Here is an 18,373-nt window from a genome sequence, read left to right as displayed (position 1 = left end):
GCCCACAGGCCACGCCCCGCGCCGCCCACAGGCCTCGCCGCGCGCCGCCCACAGGCCACGCCCCGCGCCGCCCACGTGACCACCACTCGATTAATCGATTCTCAACGAATCGAGGCCTCATCGCGCCCTGATCTACTCAGGTTCGCAGCGCTATTTGGTTGAATTCCCAACTGCGGCTGTCCTATCGATGAGGGTCCGCCATGAGACGTCCCCTGTTTATTTTTCAATTGTTTTGTTTGTAAACGGAGACAGAATGACACATGATTAATAATCGACTCACGTTAACACTAACCGAGAGACATCGATTGCAACTATATGAATCGAATCGCGACCGTGGTGAAGATTGGGGCCAACGGCTCGCGAAAATGTTTTATCTCACCTGACATTGATGCCGATGGAGCGAGCAACAGTGGGCACGCGAGATCGATAGAAGATAAAATACGAAGTAGAGAGAGTGAACGGGGGGGGGGGGGGGGGTGTGGAGAGAAATCGATTACCAATTCGAATCGCGACCGTTCATCGCGACGACCCCAGGTGAATGGCCTCGTCGTGTGAGCAGTTTGCAGGCGAACGCGGGGGCCCAGCTGCTGCTGCTGCCCGCATGGCTGGGGGGGGGTTGGCAGCGCTGCTGCTGCTGCCCGCATGGTTGGGGGGGGTTGGCGGCGCTGCTGCCCGCATGGCTAGGGGGGGGTTGGCGGCGCTGCTGCCCGCATGGCTAGGGGGGTTGGCAGCGCTGCTCTGTGGCCCGGCGTGGATCAGCGCCCAGTCGCCGCTGCTGCTGCTGCTCTGCCGCTCCGAGTGTGGGGAGCCGCCTCTTCGTACGCAAGGCCTCAGGCTCGCCACTCGCTTCACGTTCGGGCATCGTTCGTAAACGACTACAATCTGATCTTTCGCGACCAATATTGTCCATAGTAGAGGACTGTGGATTGGATCGCGTGAATAGAAATCTGTCGTTAAGCCCGCCACCACCCGACATCCAATTAGTAAGGTTTGTCATGTAAACAAAACACACCAAATAGCGTGTTGGAGAGTAAACCCACAACATATTCTTGGTTTCGATATAAAGCTTTCGTGACTGCAAGGATTCATCTTCTTTGGTTCTTTCGGTAAAGTCACGTAGAATGAGAATAAAATAATAAATTGATAAAATAACAATATTCTCACGACGTTTCGGCCACAACACAAGCGGCCTTCATCAGGTGAAGGGACGAGACTGTCTGGAGGACAGCGCTGGAGTGAGAAAGCCACGCTGAGATCACGACCTTTAAGCTGTGTGAGAAGAAACAAAGCGCCTTGACAAAGGAATTAGCATAAAAATTAGCATTGAAATGGCTGAGTGATTAGCTTGTGACTGGTCACAGAAAAGGCTATGTTAAAGTTAAAGCATACACATCCGCAAAGGCACCCCTTGACAAAGGAATTAACATAGAGTTTAGCATTGAAATAGTTAAGTTAAAGCATACACATCCGCAAAGGCACCCCTTGACAAAGGAATTAGCATAGAATTTAGCATTGAAATAGCTAAGTTAAAGTATACACATCCACAAAGGCACTCCTTGACAAAGGAATTAGCATAGAATTTAGCATTGAAATAGCTGAGTGATTAGCTTGTAACTGGTCACAGAAATAGCTATGTTAAAGTCAGAGCATATACATTCACCGAGGCACCTAGTACAAATCAAACAGGAGAATTTAGCATTGAAATAACTAGGCGAATTTAGCTTTGAAATAACTGAGTGATTAGCTTGTGACTGATCACAGAAATGGCTATGTTGAAGTTAAGGCCTACACATCTGAGCTATTCACAGTAACTGGGTATACAATACAATATATAATGAATACTATATAGTGAACCAATAAAAAATACTAAAATATAAATTACCTCAATGTTATCAATAAACTCTATATTCTCCAATCAGCTAAGCTACCAACAATAAGTCGTCATATATCACAATGCTATATGGCGAAAAATGGGGGACAATTTCAACCGAGAAGATGGATTCTGGCTTAGTAACCATTGGAAAGATGTTTTAAACCATTTCCGTTCTTAATTAATTGTATTTTACAATTACCTTCAGACCGCAGCTCTTTCGCTGGCATTGACTCTTAATACCTCTCACACCACGGTTAATGGTATAGTTTACAACATGGAGTATAATAGCGCCTCGCAGCTGTCTCTCTCTCCCTCCTCTGTTCCGACCATGGATGAACTCGTCCGTCTGAACGGGGCCCGTAGCTATCCGTGGTGCTAAAGTTGAGGGTAAGAATCCACCCATTTTTTCGCCATATAGCATTGTGATATATAACAACTTATTGTTGGTAGCTTAGCTGATTGGAGAATATAGAGTTTATTGATAACATTGAGGTAATTTATATTTTAGTATTTTTTATTGGTTCACTATATAGTATTCATTATATATTGTATTGTATACCCAGTTACTGTGAATAGCTCAGATGTGTAGGCCTTAACTTCAAAATAGCCATTTCTGTGACCAGTCACAAGCTAATCACTCAGTTATTTCAATGCTAAATTCGCCTAGTTATTTCAATGCTAAATTCTCCTGTTTGATTTGTACTAGGTGCCTCGGTGAATGTATATGCTCTGACTTTAACATAGCTATTTCTGTGACCAGTTACAAGCTAATCACTCAGCTATTTCAATGCTAAATTCTATGCTAATTCCTTTGTCAAGGAGTGCCTTTGCGGATGTGTATACTTTAACTTAGCTATTGCAATGCTAAATCCTATGCTAATTCCTTTGTCAAGGGGTGCCTTTGCGGATGTGTATGCTTTAACTTTAACATAACCTTTTCTGTGACCAGTCACAAGCTAATCACTCAGCCATTTCAATGCTAAATTATATGCTAATTCCTTTGTCAAGGCGCTTTGTTTCTTCTCACACAGCTTAAAGGTCGTGATCTCAGCGTGGCTTTCTCACTCCAGCGCTGTCCTCCAGACAGTCTCGTCCCCTTCATCTGATGAAGGCCGCTTGTGTTGTGGCCGAAACGTCGTGAGAATATTGTGTTATTTTATTTTATCAATTTATTATTTTATTCTCATTCTACGTGACTTTACCGAAAGAACCAAAGAAGATATTCTTGGTTATTTCGGTAAAGTCACGTAGAAGGGAAATAATAAAATAAAACAATAACATTCTCACGACGTTTCGATTGCAACACAAGCAATCATCATCAGGTGTGAAAACCACAGCAAGAATTTATTTTTGAAAAAAGTGGCGTTTTTGTCTTAACGTTAGCACCACGGACAGCGACTAGCGGTTGTTGAGGCGGACGAGTCCATCTATGCTCGGAGCGGAGGAGGGGGGAGAGAAGGAGAATGGAATGAGGTCTGAAAGTCGGTCGAGTTAATCAATTGGCATTGTGCAGAGCAATTACTGCCCCCTTACTGCGGAAACTTGGCAGGACCCTCCAAAGGAAGGAAGATATAGTGAGGCTTTCCACGGTAAACACGTGTAGGAATAATATAATACAAATATATATTTTTTAAAGGCAAAGTGATTTCCGGCTCGAATGAGAGTTACAGAGGTACTCATCTGTGGTTTGCAGCTGAGAACCAGCGGTGGAAATTCCACATTCCTATGGTGGGGGGGGGGGGTCTGTCCATAAGGCAACGACTTGTTTTCGCTACCCAAGATAGGATTGCATGGTACAATAATATAGGATTATTGTGGACCAGGGATACCTTGTGTTGTAGTGGTAGTGCCTTATACCAATAGTCCCTACTTGCAAGCCAGCCTAGCAGCATTTAGAAAATGAATCCCGGGGTATAAGTCGCTGGGGAGTCGAGTCCGTAATGTCTGTCCTAAGCCGCTCTGCTGGCTCTCTTCTCCATGTCCCTCCCCCACGCGCACTCCTAGGATCCCTCCAGTTCCTCCTGCTCCTCCTCCCGTTCGTTGGGGCGGTGCTGCTCGCTGTGCGGTTCGCACGCGGAACGTGGCACAGAGAGAGGTCCCACGCACGGGGAGGTGAGCGGTGGCGTACTCGCCACGACTCCCTACAACTCACCACCACTCCCCACAACTCACCACCACTCCCCACAACTCACCACCACTCCCCACAACTCACCACAACTCACCACCACACCCTGCACCGCTCACCATCGCCACCACACCCTGCACCGCTCACCATCGCCACCACACCCTGCACCGCTCACCACCACACCCTGCACCACTCACCACCACCACTCCCTGCACCGCTCACCACCACTACACCCTGCACCACTCACCGCTAGAGCTGCGATATCTGATTATATGTTTTATTTGAGTGATTGATTTCCCTACCGATTACCGGTTCCATTACTCAACCAATCGGATAACAGATTCTCAGGAGTAGTTTTGTCATGTCCGATCCCGAGGGTCGTTCGCCGTCACAAATGTGCACTGCTCGCTGAAAATATTTCCAAATGGATGCTTCACGTCTCGACACGCCACCCAATGCATAACCTGAACAGCACAATTCTGGTTATATTTGGCACAATATTTGTTGCATATCAGACATTGAAATCACACGCGGCAACAAATAATTATGCCACAGTTAAATAGACACGAAAACTAAATAATTAAACTGATTCTCTTATCCCCTGCCAGGTGGCATCAGATTACCGGTGACGGAATCGCAGCTCGTCCGCACTTCGACATCAACGCCATCACCGCCATCATCGTCATCACTGTCACCTCCGCCATCGTCGCCGGCACCGCTACCCCTGGGCAATCACAAGGTCGAAAATTATGTGCGATTTGCACACTTTCATCCAACAAGTTCCACTGCTTGAGCCTAGACGTCAAAAGCTTGGTATTGGGCTTGGTGAGACCAAGATATCTGATCAAGTCGTTGAGGTCTTTTTGGTTGGGGTAGTATGGGTTTCTCTCCTCAGCTCCACCTCTGAAATTGTCATCTGGATCTACAACGTCTTCTTCGCTCTCTGACTTGCTGCTCTCTCTCCGGATGAGTGGGTACGGGTAGCTCATGGCATTGTGGCACCGGGGCGATGGATGAAGGAAAGTGATAGCAGGTGCATTCTTGACAGTCATACGTTTGAAAGGGTCCACCATGCAGAAGTAGCAGTTGCTTCAGTGGTCAGTGGGTTCTTGCCAAATTCTTGGGATAGCGAACTTTATGGCTCTCTTTTCCCCTCTGTACCATCTTACAAAAATATATATATTTCACCCATGACTGTAAGATTCTCGCAACATTTTTCATATGTTATATTTTTTCAACAACATTGAAAATTGTAAAACATTTTCAAATGTAAAACTTTTACAATTCTTTTTTTTTACAAATTTCATAACATAAAATTACGAGCAACAATTGTCCATCTTACCGTGCAGAGTTTTTTTTTAATTGCTCGCAGGTGAAATAAGGTGCCCAGGGTTTGTCTTGATCCTCGACAGGCATGTCGAAATATGGCTTGTAGTCCTCACACATCTTAGCAGATGCTTCCACAGAGTGCTTTTTCGCTCTTGTCTTGATAAATTGGCCACAGACAGAGCAAAATGCGTCTGCCGGATGCTTGCAGCCTCTTGATGCCATCTCGGAAAAATGCAGATATGTATGAACTGGTGGGCTTAAGGCTCCTGTATTTATACTACTATTTATATTACTGGAAAGTTCTAGAATGTTCTAGAAGTTACTCCAAGTTTACTCAGCACTGAATCTTTCTGGAATGTTCTGGAAAATATGTAAATTACAAAATATCACTGTCCTGGTCACAAAAGCAAAGTTTGTGGATAATGATTTCCATCTTCTCTACTTTTGAGGCATAAGCAATTAGGAAATAACACTTACTACCCAGGAACAAAAAACATTGTTACACAGTGCATTATCAGTGCTGTAGTGACTACATTATCAGTGGTGTAGTAACTACATTATCAGTGGTGTAGTGACTACATTATCAGTGACGTAGTAACTACATTATCAGTGACGTAGTAACTACATTATCAGTGGTGTAGTGACTACATTATCAGTGACGTAGTAACTACATTATCAGTGGTGTAGTGACTACATTATCAGTGCTGTAGTGACTACATTATCAGTGGTGTAGTAACTACATTATCAGTGACGTAGTAACTACATTATCAGTGACGTAATAACTTCATTATCAGTGGTGTAGTGACTACATTATCAATGGTGTAGTGACTACATTATCAGTGGTGTAGTAACTACATTATCAGTGACGTAGTAACTACATTATCAGTGACATAATAACTTCATTATCAATGGTGTAGTGACTACATTATCAGTGGTGTAGTAACTACATTATCAGTGACGTAGTAACTACATTATCAGTGGTGTAGTAACTACATTATCAGTGACGTAGTAACTACATTATCAGTGGTGTAGTGACTACATTATCAGTGACGTAGTGACTACATTATCAGTGGCATAGTAACTACATTATCAGTGGTGTAGTAACTACATTATCAGTGACGTAGTAACTATATTATCAGTGACGTTGTAACTACATTATCAGTGGCATAGTGACTACATTATCAGTGGTGTAGTAACTACATTATCAGTGGTGTAGTGACTACATTATCAGTGACGTAGTAACTACATTATCAGTGACGTAGTAACCACATTATCAGTGACGTAGTAACTACATTATCAGTGACGTAGTGACTACATTATCAGTGACGTAGTGACTACATTATCAGTGACGTAGTGACTACATTATCAGTGACGTAGTAACTACATTATCAGTGGTGTAGTGACTACATTATCAGTGACGTAGTAACTACATTATCAGTGACGTAGTAACCACATTATCAGTGACGTAGTGACTACATTATCAGCTCAGGGGGTGCGGCAAGGTGAGGCCCCAATATTTGATTTGTCTCGCACGGTCGCACCCCAGAGGCTATGAGACATCGCGGCTCCTCTTGCCCTAATCACATCATCCGTACGCTCACGGTCGCAAACATTTAATGCTGTAGGAGGCGCTCCATCTTCACAAAATGCAGCCACCACAGCTCCGTAGTCCTAGTTACCTCTTTGTAACATCACGTTACTGCTCTTAACTGAATTTAAATAAAACGTGGAACGTAAATGGACTCATTTTCATTTTTAAAAAAATTACGTGAACTGCGTTGTCAATAACTTTTTTGTTGTTCTTTGATGCCGTTGTTGAAATCAAATACCATGGTGGTTGTCAGGGGGGGGGGGCAGCTCGTAGCTTTGGCCACCAACGGGGGGAGGGGGTGCACCTCGTGCCTCCGCGCTTGCTGCCACGGTTGCTAGGAGATGTTAACTACCTCGCCTGGTAGGCAGGATGCCGTGGGTTCGATCCCCACCTTGAACCCTGCTGTATATTTGTAGTTTGCGGCGTCTCTCTCCCCGCGGTCGTGTGGATTTGTTCGTCTCCGGCTTCTCCAGCTTTCCCCCTCCACGTTTTAGAATCAACATCGTGGGGTTTAGAGTATTATTTGTGCTGCAATACATTGATGTGCGATGATATCAGCAGCCACTTCGTCGAGCCATCTGCTTTGTGAGAGCCAGGGCGCTTATCTGGTATACAATAACACTGAAAAAATAATTCTAGATTTGAAGCTTTCGTGACTGCAAGGATCCATACTCTTTGGTTCTATTCGGTAAAGTCACGTAAAAAAAATCAACAAAAAATAATAATCAAAATAATAAATAAAAAATGCCGCGACGTGTCGGCCAGCAAGTGCGGTCGACACTTGCTCCCCCCCTGTACATCGTTCATCATGCTAAGTCCTCCAATTAAATGCTATTTTTTATGCTAATTCCTTTGTCAAGGCGCTCTGCTCCCTCTCACACTGCTTAAAGGTCGCGGTCTGAGCTTGGCTCTGTTTCACTCCAGCGCTGTCCTCTAGACAGTCTGCTCCCTTCACCTGATGAAGGCCACTTGTGTTGTGGCCGAAACGTCGTGAATTTTTTTGTTGTTGTTTTTTTACGTGACTTTACCGAATAGAACCAAAGAGTACTGAAAAAATTATTTAGTTTTGCTACTGGTCGGTCTATGCAAAGCCTACGGCACTCACATTCCCGGCCGGCAATGCCGCCCCTCCGGCTGGCTGACGTCTCATCATCTCCTCCTTCCTACTAGAACCCCACACACGCGCGAAGCATTGTAATTTTTACGCAAACATTAAACACCACCCCCGCCCACCCCCGCGCCCTGGCCTTCGCAACACTGATTCACAAGTAATGATCTCACGTCATGTCCCGCTATTCAAGAACCGGGCAGGAGGAGGATTTATCCACAGCTCTGTGGCTGTCCGCCTGATGATGCTGAGTTGTAATTACAGGCGGAACGTCACGGGGCTCATATTGTAAATGCTGCAGTGGGTTTACTCTCCAACACACAACCGCTGTGTGCTGTACTGGTAACGAATTGGCCACGTTTTGTTTACGTGACACACCTTACTAATTGGCTGTGTCGGGTGGTGGTGGGTTTAACGACACATTTATATTCACACGATGTAACCCAACAAAATCTACAGAGACTCCTCTACTTAGGAACTAGTTGGGTTCCATATGTCTGTTCGTATGTCGATTCGTTCGTAAGTCCAACTTTACTCCTGTCGATTCCAAACATGTTGTATGGCGTGTACACTTAACCCGGGAATGGCATTAAAAGTTATATAATCTCATTTAGATGTAGATGCCACTGGTTTTTCACGTTCTGCAGATGTAGATGCCACTAGTTCTTAATGTTCTACAGATGTAGATGCCACTGGTTCTTCACGTTCTGCAAATGTAGATGCCGCTAGTTCTTCATGTTCTACAGATGTAGATGCCACTGGTTTTTCATCTTCTGCAGATGTAGATGCCACTGGTTCTACAGATGTAGATGCCACTGGTTCTTCATGTTCTGTGGATGTAGATGCCACTGGTTCTTCATGTTCGGTTCTTCATGTTCTGTAGATGTCACTACCGCCATCTATTGCATGGCGGTTGAACTCACGACTCTCGGTCCGAACAGGCAACTGGACACACGGACAGGTTTGTTCATATCTCTGAAAGTTCGTAATTCACATATATTCGTAAGTAGAGGAGTCCGTGTGTTATGGATAATATTCAACCACGCAATATCTCTCTATCCAATCCACTCGATCCACGCCCGACCGCCTTTGTCTCCCCCAGTAGTGATGCTGACACAACGCACCATGTCAATGGACGCACTTGAGGCCGAGTCGACCTAGGGGAGGCCCAGGATGGGTTCAGATAATCATTGCCGATGTTGGTCGTGAGCGGGAGTCGAACATCAGGTCGCCAGGGTTCGTGGCGCAGTGCGGAGCTAACCGCTACCACTAACCGCTCCCTATTTTGCCACTCACCCACCCACCCACCCACTCACCCGCTCAAGCACTCACCCACCCACTCGCCTGCACACTTACCCACTCGCTCACCCGCACACTCACCCACTCGCCCGCACACTCACCCACCCACTCACTCACTCGCCCACCCACTCGACCACACACTCGCCCACAGACTCGCCCACTCGCCCACCCACTCGCCCACCCAACTCACCCACACACTCACCCACTCGCCCACCCACTCACCCGCTCAAGCACTCACCCACCCACCCACTCGCCCGCACACTCACCCACTCGCTCACCCGCACACTCACCCACTCGCCCGCACACTCACCCACTCGCCCGCCCAATCCAACCACACACTTGCCCACTCGCCCACCCACTCACCCACTTCCCCGCACACTCACCCACCCACTCACTCACTCGCCCACCCACTCGACCACACACTCGCCCACAGACTCGCCCACTCGCCCACCCAACTCACCCACACACTCACCCACTCGCCCGCAGACTCACCCACTCGCCCACCCACTCGCCCGCCCGACTCACCCACTCGATCGCATACTCACCCACTTACCTGCACACTCACCCACCCACTCGCCCGCCCAACTCGCCCACACACTTGCCCGCAAACTCACCCACTCGCCCACCCACTCGCCTGCACACTCGCCCGCCCACTCGCTCGCTCGCTCGCTCACTCGCTCGCTCACTCGCTCACCCGTCCGCTCACCCGCCCGATCACCCGCTCACCCACTCGTCCACCCATTGACCCACCCACTCGCCCACCCATTGACCCACCCACTCGCCCACCCACTCGCCCATCCACTCGCCCACCCACTCGCCCACCAACTCGGCCCCCCACTCGGCCCCCCACTCGCCCACCCACTCGGCCAACCACTCAGCCACTCACTCGCCCACTCACTCACCCACTCACCCACTCACCCACCCATTGACCCACCCACTCGCCCACCCATTGACCCACCCACTCGCCTACCCATTGACCCACCCACTCGCCCACACACTCACCCACCCACTCGCCCACCCATTGACCCACCCACCCACCCACTCACCCAATCGCCCACCCGCTCGCCCACTCGCCCACTCGCTCACCCACCCGCTCACCCACTCGGCCACCCGCTCGCCCACTCGGCCACCCGCTCACCCACTCGCCCACCCATTGACCCACCCACTCGCCCACCCATTCACCCACCCACTCACTTGCCCACTCACCCGCCCACCATCACCGGTGAAAGTAACCGAGGCCACCACCCAAGGTCGTCAATCATCCCCACCTCCTCTTTTAGTTCCTTGCATTGCTCCATTGTTCCCGTCATCATCAACAGCACCTGGTCTCGCTGCGATATGTACAAATACACGGGACGTGTGTGTGGTGCACAAGTCTACACCTCGCTCCTTCACAGCATCACCCCCCCCCCTTCCTTCCCCCCGCCCCCCAAGAGCCCAGCGATAGACAATGAGAATAATCTATGGATTGTTAGACGCACTCAATAACCCCCCCCCTGCCCCCCGTCACGCTACGTTAAAACAAACGTTTGGGAGTGCGTCTTATGCTCCGGTAGCTGTGTACGGTGTTAACTTAATTTACACAGGGAAGACACCCGGAGTGGCGTCTTACTTTCCGGATCGTGTCTTATACTCCGGAGAATACGGGGGTAGCGATTATTCATCGATTAATGATCGATTATTTACATCAATTAGTTTTTGGCTCCAGGTACATTGCATAGAGTATTTTCGCGCCCGCGAACGAGTGTCGATTCTTCTCATTACTTTTAACCCGGCACGCGGAGGCACCCGCAGAGTTGCCGGACAATCGGCTCGGGAATCACGAGACGGAACGACACCGCCAACGCAGACAGAACGACACCACCAACGCAGACAGAATGACACCGCCAACGCAGACGGAACAACACTCCCAACGCAGACAGAACAACACTACCAACGCAGACAGAACGACACCACCAACGCAGACGGAACAAACGACACCACCAACGCAGACAGAACGACACCACCAACGCAGACGGAACGACACCACCAACGCAGACGGAACGACACCACCAACGCAGACGGAACGACACCACCAACGCAGACGGAACAAACAACACCGCCAACGCAGACGGAACAAACGACACCACCAACGCAGACGGAACAACACCGCCAACGCAGACGGAACGAACAACACCACCAACGCAGACGGAAGAAACGACACCGCCAACGCAGACGGAACAAACGACACCACCAACGCAGACGGAACGAACGACACCGCCAACGCAGACAGAACGACACCAACGCAGACGGAACAACACCGCCAACGCAGACGGAACACCACCGCCAACGCAGACGGAACAAACGACACCACCAACGCAGACGGAACGACACCACCAACGCAGACGGAACAAACGACACCACCAACGCAGACGGAACAAACGACACCGCCAACGCAGACAGAACGACACCAACGCAGACGGAACGACACCACCAACGCAGACGGAACAAACGACACCACCAACGCAGACGGAACAAACGACACCACCAACGCAGACGGAACGACATCAACGCAGACGGAACAAATGACACCAACAATCGGACAAAACGACGCAACCGAGACGACACGAAACGAAGGAGGCAGACTCTCACCCCCCTCCCTCCCTCCCTGAGATGATAAATCTCGACTCTAGAGTCCCACATCCGCAACCTCCTCCCGAATCTCGGCGTGCGGAGATGGCGAGGTGAACGCACACAGGGACTGTGCTTAGGGTTGCCACCTGTCCCGGGGTTTCCCCCCGAGATCGACCTCTCGTTATTGAAGAGGCAGCTCTGACGTCCTCCTGGGAGAGCCGAGCCCCCCCCACACCCCCTACCCCCGCTTCTGTCAGTTTGATGAGAACCGTCGTGGTAGTGGTGGTGGTGATGGTAGTGATGGTTGTGGTAGTGATGGTGGTGATAGTGATGGTGGTGATAGTGGTGGTCGCCTTGGTGGTGATGGTGGTGGTGATGATGATGGCGGTGGTGATGGTGGTGATGGCGGTGGTGATGGTGGTGATGGTGATGGCGGTGGTGATGACGGTGATTATGGTGGTGATGATGATGCACGCGGTGCACCATTTCCCACCAATCGTTGGGAGTCATTTCGGCCACGCCGCATCCACTTCGCCTCGTCGCGTCAGTCTCGTTTTCGCAACGCAGCTGACAGGATTATTTCAACGTGGGACAAAGAAAGTTGAATCGTACGGGATTATTATCGGGCAGGCTTTGCCACTCCGACGGTTTTCGCCCAACGCCGTGGAACCCCGGACTCCCAAGCCCGCCGAGCAGCGTTCCGAACAGACATCGAGCGAGAGCAACAACGGAAGCTCCGATAAGTAATGAGGCATCAACAACTCCAGAATAATGGGTGCACCTGCGTGGCCGTGTGCGATATCCTCTTGCACACGATACGTCCCGGTTTTTGTGAACTCGGAGGTGGCAACCCCCCGCCCCAAGCACCCCCGGTACAGAGGAGATGCGTTTACATCCATAGCCGGTAGTGTCCCTGAAGAGTTCCATTTGTGGCGATGGTTCCGCCCACCCCTCGGTAGCCAAGCCGCTGTCCCCCGTGTCACCCTCCGCCCCCCCCCCCCCCCCCCCCGGATGTCACATGGAACTGGCCGTTCTTCACTCTGTCGCGTTGCCCGGATTATTTTTACCACGATGCCGCGGGGGGGGGGGGGGGGTCAATGTTTACGCGTCCTTCATGACGGCGCTGGTGGCTGAACCCACCCACCCACCCACCCCGCCCCCAACATAAAGCGGAACCGGGCAGAGAAGAAAGTGAAAGGGGAAGCCGTCCAGTTGTGGCCGTGGGCCTCGAGTCGAAGGTTCCTGTTCCTGCTCTTCCGTCTCGGGCGCCGCTTTGCCCATCTCGTCCGCCCCTCCGCCCCACGCTCCCTCCATCTCGTCCGCCCCTCCGCCCCCAATTCACGGTGATTGCCAAACGAAGCCATGGCGTGATGCATGAGACGCGCGATGCTGGTTCGCATTAAGATCGAGATCCTGTACACGTGTGTGTACACGTGTGCGTGCATGCCCAACGTGACACGGGCGAGCGTCGGTTCAAATCGAGACACCGTGCGAGTCGACGAAGGTCGAGGCAGCCCCCACAATGTCTGTCTGACGCCAGCACCACTGGGCAGGCTCAACGTAAAATCTCTCCTCGCTTCTGGCGCACTCCAGGTGATGTGGTCGTAGGTGTCTGGAGATGGCATCGCGTGAGATCACGTGTCCTGTCATCATCCCCATCGTCGTCATCAATATCATCTTCCTCTCATCAACAAGCAACATCATCATCATCAATACCACGTCCATCACCAATCACCACTCTAAAAACGTTACCATCAAACATCGCCATCATCACCACCCCCGATGCCATCATCACCATTGTCATCAGCAGCATCATCACCATCTTCACCATTGTCAGCAGCATCAATACTATAACCATTGCCATCACCAGCCATCACCATCGTCATCACCACCATTATCATCAGCAGCAGCAGCAACAGCATCATAACGTATTCTTCGTTGGTGGCAAACGCAGGCTCACGAACAGAGTTTGCGACTTCCCGGACCACAGCCATTGCCCCGCTCAGTGGCAGTTGGGGGGTGGGGACCTCCCACAACCCCCTCCTCCGGTGGTGGCTGTGTGGTGGTGGCGGTGGTGGGGGCCACTGTTTAGACGTCCACCTCCCTCCCCGCTCGCCCCCCCCCCCACACTCACGCCACCCGTTGTGTTTACTTTCAGAGAGTTCAGTTTCCGAAGGTCAAAGCCTTCCACCGAGGGGCAGCGGGGGTGGGGGTTGTGTGTCTAGGGGGGTAGAATGCGGGGGTGGGGCGGGTACAGCCGAGGGGGCTCCCCCCACCCAAGGGGGGTGCCTCAGTACATGTCCTTGAAGATCTCATGCAGCAGGGGCGGCATGGCCGTGTCGGCCTCCGTGCGCCGAATGTCGTGCACCATCTGGGCGTGCTCGGCCACCAGCTGGCGCAGGTCGGAGAGCTTCTGCAGCAGCTTGGGGAAGAGGAAGGCGCTCTTGGGGTGGCTGCGCCTCAGCTGCAGGTCGAGCGCCTGCAGCACGCGCTCCTGCATCCGCTCCACGGGGCCCACGTCCAGAAGGCCCGGTCGGTCTGGGCGCGGGCAAGGGAGCGACGATTAGAAAGCGGCGAGGGAAAATTTCGCCCGGCCGAGACTTTCACGTGGCGCGCAACGCGGCAGGGAGGAGGGTGATTCAGGGGTTCGAGAAAATCCACAGGCAAGCGGGAAAGGAAGGCCCAGAGTTGCTCGCCAACAATTGTCCAAGCTCTGCCGTCCTTACAGTGGAACGTCCAACTGGGGATAGTGAGTGGTGTACACACGGCAGAGAAAACCGCGAGTTCCCCGGACAAAACGTGTTGGCCGTGAGCGGGAATCGAACTCGGGTCACTGGGTTCGTAGCGCGGCATGTTTATCGCTATAAAGACAAAGATCCCCCGTGTAGCCTTAGCATACTGCTGGGGAAAGTGCTGTGAGCGAGCACCTACGCAGGCCGGGACGTCACACGAGGGGGTGTGTGGCCAGCACCACACTCGGCCGCCTTTGTCTCCCCAGTGGCGCTTATTTTACCCACCGCACCAGGTTATACGACCACGATGAGACACACGGACATACATACACACAGACACACACACACGCGTGTACACGAAGACAAATATCCCGTAGCCCACTGTTGGCGCAAGTGCTGAAACACAGGGACACAGACGCAGAGGGAAGGCCACCGCGTGGCCTCGGTAGCACCGTGACCGCACTGCCACCTGCTGCCCGCAGCATCGCTCTGCAGCCTGCATCATCTCGTCAAGGAGAATGAAGCCAGCGAGTGTTCTTCGTGTGCTAAGGCCACCGCGAGCCACTGGGGGCCTTCAGTGCGCACCCCCCCCCCCCCCCCCCCGCCGAACGTGAAAACTGAAAACTCCCCCCAACATCATCATCATCGTGCTGTTGTCACAAACCCAACAGTGGTTTCACATGGTGTGGCGGTCCCTCACACTGATGATGTCCGATCGGCCAAAGTGCCCACCCCCCCTCCCCTCCCACGTCGACTCCAGTGGCCATCCTCGCGGCGGCGGTGGCGGTGGCTTCCGGCTGCTGCCATCTCACACAGACGACGGCGGCGGTCACCGCATCGCGTGGCGCTTGCGGACACGCTTTCTGCGGCCGTCTGGAACGCCTCTTCCTTCCCAAAAAAGGAATCAGCTGGGAGCTGTGCACTTTAAAATCGCCATCTAGATTGACAAAACTCACTTCTTTAGAGCTGCGTTTTGTGTTTAGCTTGTTGGGTCCGCGCCTGCACCCGCGATGAGCACGGGTGGCTACATTGGGCACGAAAGAAGTTCAACAAACTTGCTGCTATGCAGCTGTGCAGGCCGTCGAGACGACCGCTGTCAGCGAGCCCCCATTTGGCGTGGTGTGGCTGGGACCACACCCAGTCACCTTTGTCTCCCCGCTGAACTCATCATCGTAGTCAGTCACCTGTGCGTGACTTGTGCTCTTTGGCACCAACCTTGGTTTCAAGATATCGCACAGTCATAAACCGCACACACCCCCACAAACACATTATACAAACACGGATTACACAAACACATTGCACACACATTTACAAACATATTACACAGGTTACACACAAAGATCCCACGTATAGCCTGTAACCGCGACACTACTGCTCCCCACGGGCACATTACACACACACACAGATTACACACACACGGATTCCACGAACAGATTACACACACACGTTAACACTACAGATTGTACACACACACAGATTACTTGCACATATTACACACAAACATTACAAATACAGATTACACACACACATTGCATACACACAGATTACACACATTACACGGCTTACACATACACGTTACAAGTACAGATTACACACACACAGACTACACGTACAGAGTACACACACAGACTACACACACATACGTACAAAGATTACACTCCAGATTACACACACACAGATGACACATATTGATTAGACAAACAGATGACACACACATTACATACACAGATTACACGTACAGAATCCATATACACAGATTACACACACAGATTGCACATACACATTACACACACAGATTACATACACTGATTATACGTACAGAATCCATATACACAGATTACACATACAGATTACACACACACACATTACATACACAGATTACACATACAGATTACATACACAGATTACACGTACAGAATCCATATACACAGATTACACATACAGATGACACACACAGATTACACGTACAGAATGCATATACACAGATTACACACACAGATTACACACACACATTACACACACAGATTACACGTACAGAATACATATACACAGATTACACATACACATTACACACACACATTACATACACAGATTACACGTACAGAATACATATACACAGATTACACATACAGATTACACACACACATTACATACACACATTACACATACAGATTACACGTACAGAATCCATATACACAGATTACACATACACATTACACACACATTACATACACACATTACATACACACATTACACGTACAGAATCCATATACACAGATTACACATACACATTACACACACACACATTACACACACAGATTACACATACAGAATACATATACACAGATGACACACACACATTACATACACAGATTACACGTACAGAATACATATACACAGATTACACATACACATTACACACACACATTACATACACAGATTACACGTACAGATGACACACACATTACATACACAGATTACATGTACAGAATCCATATACACAGATTACACATACAGATTACACACACACATTGCACACACAGATTACACGTACAGAATCCATATACCCAGATTACACATACAGATTACACACACAGATTACACACACATTACATGTACAGAATCCATATACACAGATTACACATACAGATGACACACACACACATTACACACACAGATTACACGTACAGATTACACATACACATTACACATACACATTCACACACAGATTACACGTACAGAATACATATACACAGATTACATATACAAATGACACACACACATTACATACACAGATTACACGTACATAATCCATATACACATTACACATACACATTACATACACAGATTACACGTACATAATCCATATACACAGATTACACATACAGATGACACACACATTACACACACAGATTACACGTACAGAATCTTTATGCACAGATTACACATACACAGATTACACGTACAGAATCTATATGCACAGATTACACATACAGATTACACACACAGATTACACATACAGATTACACACACAGATTGCACGTACAGATTACACATACAGAATACATATACACAGATTACACACAGATTACACGTACAGAATCCATATACACAGATTACATATAAACAGATTACATACACAGATTACATATACACAGATTACACATACAGATTACACATACAGATTACACATACACAGATTACACACACACATTACACAAACACATTACATACACAGATTACACATACACATTACATACACAGATTACACACACACAGATTACACGTGCTGATTATATACACACGGAGGCCGATCTTGATACCGTTGGTACCAGTCATCGGCAAGTACACTCAGCTCCACATCATCTTGTACCGCATCAGCTCCATCTCTTCTCCAGCCCGTTTGGCCCCCTCTAGCAATCCCTTCACTTCAATCCCACTGCCCGTCACCTAACCCTCAACCCTTGCACCCCCCCCCCTCTCCATGACCGCCGTCTAACCCCCCCCCCATCCCCCGGCTCAGGATGATGGCGCTCTGGGCCTGCACCGTTCAAGAGGTGGACTTGAACATCGCCGGGGGCGATCAATCGATCAGTCAATCGGTGTCTCTCGCACAGGATGATGGCGCTCTGGGCACTATGGTGGCTAGGAGATGTTAACTACCACGCCTGGTATACAGGAGAACGTGAGTTCGATCCCGACC

The 18,373-nt window shown here is 49.7% G+C and overlaps 1 long non-coding RNA gene across 4 annotated transcripts; it reads left to right on the top strand.

Annotated features, from left to right (window-relative positions):
* The first annotated feature begins 99 nt into the window (after positions 1–99).
* Positions 100–18,365, top strand: LOC142922603 (uncharacterized). 4 transcript variants are annotated; one of them, XR_012940189.1, is made up of 5 exons: positions 100–534; positions 3,878–3,985; positions 4,607–4,737; positions 8,910–8,987; positions 18,194–18,365. It is a non-coding gene; the product is annotated as an uncharacterized LOC142922603 (long non-coding RNA). The 4 variants fall into 4 exon arrangements; XR_012940190.1 differs by lacking the exon at positions 8,910–8,987 and having other exon boundaries at positions 104–534; XR_012940187.1 differs by lacking the exons at positions 8,910–8,987; positions 18,194–18,365 and having other exon boundaries at positions 107–534; positions 4,607–7,065.
* Positions 18,366–18,373: the final 8 nt, after the last annotated feature.

This window comes from Petromyzon marinus, unplaced genomic scaffold, assembly GCF_048934315.1.
Source record: "Petromyzon marinus isolate PM22_M1 ecotype Great Lakes invasive population unplaced genomic scaffold, UKy_Petmar_22M1.pri1.0 PM_Scaffold_117, whole genome shotgun sequence".
Classification (NCBI taxonomy): domain Eukaryota; kingdom Metazoa; phylum Chordata; class Hyperoartia; order Petromyzontiformes; family Petromyzontidae; genus Petromyzon; species Petromyzon marinus.
This window is presented reverse-complemented; position numbering and strand designations above follow the sequence as displayed.